Source organism: Petaurus breviceps, unplaced genomic scaffold, assembly GCF_028583685.1.
Source record: "Petaurus breviceps papuanus isolate PSGF00001 unplaced genomic scaffold, PetGlider_PUasm1.0 91041, whole genome shotgun sequence".
NCBI lineage: Eukaryota > Metazoa > Chordata > Mammalia > Diprotodontia > Petauridae > Petaurus > Petaurus breviceps.
In genome coordinates, this window is record NW_027187400.1 from 17,666,788 (window position 1) to 17,672,688 (window position 5,901).

A 5,901-nucleotide genomic window follows, 5' to 3' on the forward strand; every position below is an offset into this window, starting at 1 on the left:
AGAGAGACAGAGACAGAGAGACAGAGAGACAGAGAGAGAGAGACAGAGAGAGAGAGAGAGAGAGAGAGAGACAGACAGAGAGAGACAGAGAGACAGAGAGAGAGAGAGAGAGACAGAGAGACAGACTCTCTAGGAGAGCTATGGAAAGACTGATTATTGTTCCTTTAAAAGAAATAAAAGGGAAACCATGTGTTTTATCATACTGCAATATTTTCCTTTTCAAGTTTTCTTGTTTAGTTGTTTTTCAGTCATGTCTGACTCTTTGTGACCCCATTTGGGATTTTCTCAGCAGAGATACTGAAGTGGTTTTCCATTTCCTTCTCCAACTCATTTTACAAATGAAGAAACTGAGGCAAACAGGGTTCAGTGACTTGCCCAGGGTCACATAGCTATTAAGTGTCTGAGGTCAAATTTGAACTCAGGAAGTTGAGTATTCCTGAATAGAAGCCTGGTACTCTATCCATTGAGCAACTCTGATGCCCATTTAAGCATCCTATATTTTTTTCAAAACGGCTTGTGTTAGACAGACATATGCGAACACATGAGAGGACTCTATCAGTTTGGATATTTCCCCCTCCAAGCTAGAAATACTTGGATTTAGAATAATGATAAATTAACAAAAATTGTTCCTGGCAGACTTCTGCCTAAAATTCAGATACAGCATTAATATTTGTTTTCTCCTTTGGCAAACCAAATGGCTCAGATTTCAACATGTATCTCTGTGGACACTCTCTAGAGCTTGTCCTGCAGTATGTGTATCTGGGACTGAAGAGCTGAGCCCACAGTTGACAAGGAGAAAAGACTGAATTGTTTTTGAGAAATTGCAAAGCACTTTTATTGACCCCAAACTTCCTATCACAGCAAAGGGCCATCTTTACAATACAAATGATTTACTGGAATTGTTGTATGGCCGATAAACAACCAGGATTATGATGAATAACCAGGAATATGACACTGAAGAATTAAAGATTCACACAGAAGCAACTGAAGGTTCATGGTGGGTGAAAGGTAGGTGTGAGCACGCAACAACATATACCAGTGAGGAATTCTTACTTAAGAACACAAAGGGTGCCATTCATGGAGAATTGTTCAGAAGAGAAGAGGACAGGTGAATGGCCCCAGCACTCCTCTGAGAGGTCCAAAAAATGTAAGGAAGACCCCTGTCTAGTTCATTGGGTGGCCCACCTGTGATAAGCCTTTGGGAAGGTATGGGCGGAAATCTCACAGGTATGAATGGGTGACAGTCTGCTTTGTTGGGAAGAAATCCTGAAATGAGGATGGCACAGATATACTTGAATATTTGAGAGTATCGCATGATCAGTGCATTAGGGAAGGAATCATAGAGCAGTGAATAGAAAGCTGGCCTTAGAGCCAATCAAGGAGACCTGGACCAAGTCTCTGACGCCTGCCAGCTGTGTGACCAGTATTTCTCAGTGCCAAGGCAACCCTCTAATTGTTCTTTATTCTCCACCAGTGAAGGGCTTTTCCACATACCAACCAAATCATAAGCCCAGACCAAAAGCCAGAGTGCTTTTGAGAGGAGCAGAAGAGACATGTGTGGGAAAAATCAATAAACAGAGGCAACAACGTATGTATGGATGGCATACTAGATTTGCACTCAGAGGACCTGGGTTCAAATCCTACCTCTGCTACTTATTACTTGTATAAACATAGGCTTATACTTGAACTTGTATAAACATTTAAACTCTTTGAGCTTTTTTTTTTTCTAGGAACATTTTCTAGGAAATGAGGGGCTTGGACCAGCTGGTTTCTTGGGTCCCTCCCAGCCCTAAATTTAGGCTCCTATTTTTGTTGTTCTTGTTTTAATCGTGGTCAACTCTCCATGACCTCACTTGGGGTTTTCTTGGCAGAGATACTAGAGTAGTTTGCCATTTCCTTCTCCAGTTCATTTTACAGATGAGGAAACTGAGGCAAACAGGGTGAAGTGACTTTCCCAGGGTCACAAAGTTAGTTAGTAAGTGTCTGAGGCCAGATTTGAACTCAGGAGTCTTCCTGATGCCAGTCTGACACTATCCACTGAGCCACCTAGCTGCCTTTCCTATGCTCTATACAGAACCCAAATCCACCATTAACCAGCAGTATGGCCTTGGGCAAGTCACTTAACCACTCAGCCTCAGTTTCCTTATCTCCAAAGTGGGTGTTAGATGGGAGCTTGGAATCATTGGCTAGAAGGGTTCTAAGAGCAGTAAACCTCGTCTCAGAAGTCATTTAATCCAGTGGGTCTGAGCTTTTTGACCATGTACCCCATCGGTAAAAAAAAAAAAAATTTGTCATGTAACTCAAAATGCATATATTTATTTACAAATTACATGCCCATACTACTATACTAAAAATGATGTACATTATAAAACATGCAAAACAGACATTCAAAACTATGAGAGAAAGATGAAATAATATTCGATCCTAGAATTGATAGGAAGCCATTGGAGTTTACTGAGTAGGAAAGCTACGTGGTCAGACCTGCACTTAAGGAAAGTCACTTTGGCAGGGAGCAGAGGATGAAATGGAGTGAAGAGAGATTTGAAGCAGGGAAACCTACCAGGGGGATATGAAATGATGAGGGTCTGAATTAAAGTGTTGGTTATAGGAGAGAAGGTCTTAGATGAAAGAGATGTAGACATAGAACCAAGATTTAGCAACTGATTAGGTGTGTGGATATGGAGTGAAGGGCAGGGGTGTGTGAGAACCAATTTGTACTGGTGAAAGCCAATGGTTTATTTTTTAGTGGTAGTGTTTATATCTCAGAAATTGACATTTTGTTTATAATTGTTTATATCTCAAAATTGTTTGTATCTCAAAAATGACAAATCAGGGCTTTATTGTCTTGTTGACTGTATAGACTTGAGAAAGTGATGGAGAAAATGTCAGCAATGTAGGTTAAACTAAAGTGTCATTTGTACAGTTGTTGGTTGAGTATTGGGTTATTTTTTCCCCAGAGAACAAGTTGTTAAACATTTACCTTCAGGTGAGTGAAGTGAATTCTAGATAAGGTTTCCAATCTGGATGACTGGAAGTATGGTGGTGTCCTCCCAAGCAGTAATAGGGAGGTTTGGAAGATGAATGGGTTTGGGGACAAAATCATGAAATTACTTCTACCATGCAAATCACACCCATCCATGCTTGCTCACCATGTCTGACTTGATCTGTTCCATCCAGAATAAAAAGGGGGGAGGTGGGGTTCTTGCTCAATATTCCCTGGCCCCAAGCTCAGATCCTAACCTCTGAGAGGTGCCAAGGGAGGCAGGGAAGAGAACAATTTTCCCAATAGCTCCTGTCTAGCTGCTGTGGGGGGTGGTAGTTTAGGTTTTAACCTTAATGGGCCAACGCTCAGCTCTCTGGGGTGGGGGGGAAGGAGCAAGCAAACAGTAAAAGGAGTGTCAGAGTGCTGGGAGATAAAGGCAATTGTAATTTTGTTGAAGACATGATTATCTATTAGGAGAGATGGAGAGAATATAATCTGTTTCCCATATTCAAACAGGTAGTTTGAATATCTTTGATATCAGGCCACAAATCACCTGGGGTTACAGCTGCAACCACAGTGAGTCCTTAATTCCTACCTGGAGGCCACTGACCTAATCAATCAATTAATCAATCAGTAAGCATTTTTTAAGCACCATATGCCAGTCACCCCTATGCACTAGGAATATAAAGACAAAAATGAAACAATTCCTGCCTTAAAGGATCTTACTTTCTCTCAGGGGAAACCACAAAGACAAATATGAAAATATACAGAATATAGTTTGGGGAGCAGGGGCACTAACATGTGGAAGGATCAGGAAAGATTGAATGTAGAAAGTAGAACTTGACCTGAGTCCCCAAAAAATGAAGGATTCTAAGAGGCAGAGGTCAAGATGGAGTGCTTCCAGGTGTGGGGTAATGGCCAAAGCAGAAGTAGATCTCTCTAGTAATAAATCCAGTGGTAAAAGTCAAGTTTACCCATACCTAGAAGTAAAATCTAGTAAAACTTCCTAGGAAACAGCCCCAGGAAAGGGAAATGACTTGCCCATGGTCACACAGGGTGTAAATTAGAAAAATTCCATATGTTTAAAGTCCCTTCCAGCTCCGAAATTGTAAAATTCTGTGGTTCCTGGGATACCCAGCAGAATGACCAGTTATTAGAGTTCCTTGTCTTTGCACTACTGTCTAGAATCCAGGGGTGGGGAACCTTCTGCTTCGAGGCCACATGTAGCCCTCTAGGTCCTCAAGTGGGGCCTCGACGTCACAGATTCCCCACCCCTGACCTAGATGTTTCAATGTGCTGTGGTAAGCATTCACATGAGGGTCAGAAGAAGCCTTATAAGGACACTTTCCAGCTGTCTCTGGAGAACTCTAATATTGACTGTGAGACATGGGGAAACAGTATCACAGGACTATCCATCGTGACTTGCCCACAGCAAAGAAGATGCCTTACTCCATAAGTAAAGCAGAATTGTAGAAGTGTAGAGAAATGTGAACTACACAAATCCACAGTTTCTTCCACTTAAAAGTTCTAATAGACCTCATGTGTCTGATCTGTGGTTGTGCCCTCTGAACTCACATCAAACCCATTAGCCACAGCTAACCGCACCATACCCTGGACTCCAGCAGTGTGATGTAATCTGTCTTCTTGGAAAACAAAGGACAACCCACAGCAAAAACAAGAACTAGATTATTTCAGTATGATGTCCTGTAATGGAAATAAGGCTGAACTTGACGTTGAGAAGACCTGTCTGTGTTCATCCCCTAACTCTGCCACTGAAGAGCTTTTGAACCTTAATTTCTTTACCTTTAAAATGAGAATAACAATTCTTGCAGCATTACAGCCTCAGAGGCCTTGTTGTAAGGTTCAAATGAGGTAGTGTCTCTGTCTTTAATTCATTTTAAGACTAGTGGTGGTGACATCCAGAGAAACAACTATGAAGACTGAATGCAGATCGAAGCAGACTATTTTCTGTTTTTCCCCCCATCTTTCTCATGGGTTTTCCCTTGTGTTCTGATTCTTCTTCCACAGCACCACTAATGGTGGAAATATGTTTAGCATGATTGTACATGTATAGTCTAGTTAAGATTGTTTACTATCTTAGGGAGGTGAAATGGGATGGAGGAGAGAAAAATTTGGAACTCAAAAATCTTATAAAAGTGAACGTTGAAAACTATCTTTACATCTAATTGGAAAAAATAAAATTGTATTAAGTGGTAGGGGGGAAGACTGGTGGTGGTGGAGGGAGTATGATAGTTTCTAAAGTCTTTTTGGTTCCATCCTCTTTTGTATTTAAATATTTTATTTTAAATGAAAAGTTCTGAGGTCAATCAAAATCACTCCTAGCACCCAGTTAGAAAAATTCCTAACATCTAGGCAGATCTCTGCCTAATCTTAAATTTATATTTGTCTCTAGCTTGATGCCTAGCCTCTTTGTGACTGATGTTAAATTCAGTCTATTGGAAACATTTGGTTAGTGAATCCCAGATTATATTACAGTGTCACTGTATAGGCAGATATTGGGAGGGGAAGTTGTGAAAAGAACTGCCTTTTTCTTGGATTGTCCCTTACTTAGCCTAGGCACCCCAAGCTGAGGTGCCTGTAGAGCCAATGTGTCTGTGTATCTCCCTTTGACAGTTTAATTCTCTCTTTGCTCCTTGAAGATGTAGAAAAATTGACTTTCTCCATTTGTGAATCCAGATTTCTCACAAAAATAGCTTTGATTAATTCACTGAGATGTATAGACCCAGTTCTGATTGATTCATTTAAAAACTATTTTTAGTGAAGGTATCAGCATTCAAATGGAGTTGTTTTTATCCCATCCTTACATATGTAAGAGTGGTACAATGGAGAGAGTACTATATCTGGTGTCAGAGGATCTGGGTTCAAATCCTGAGTCTCTACTTGTATGACCTAGGGTA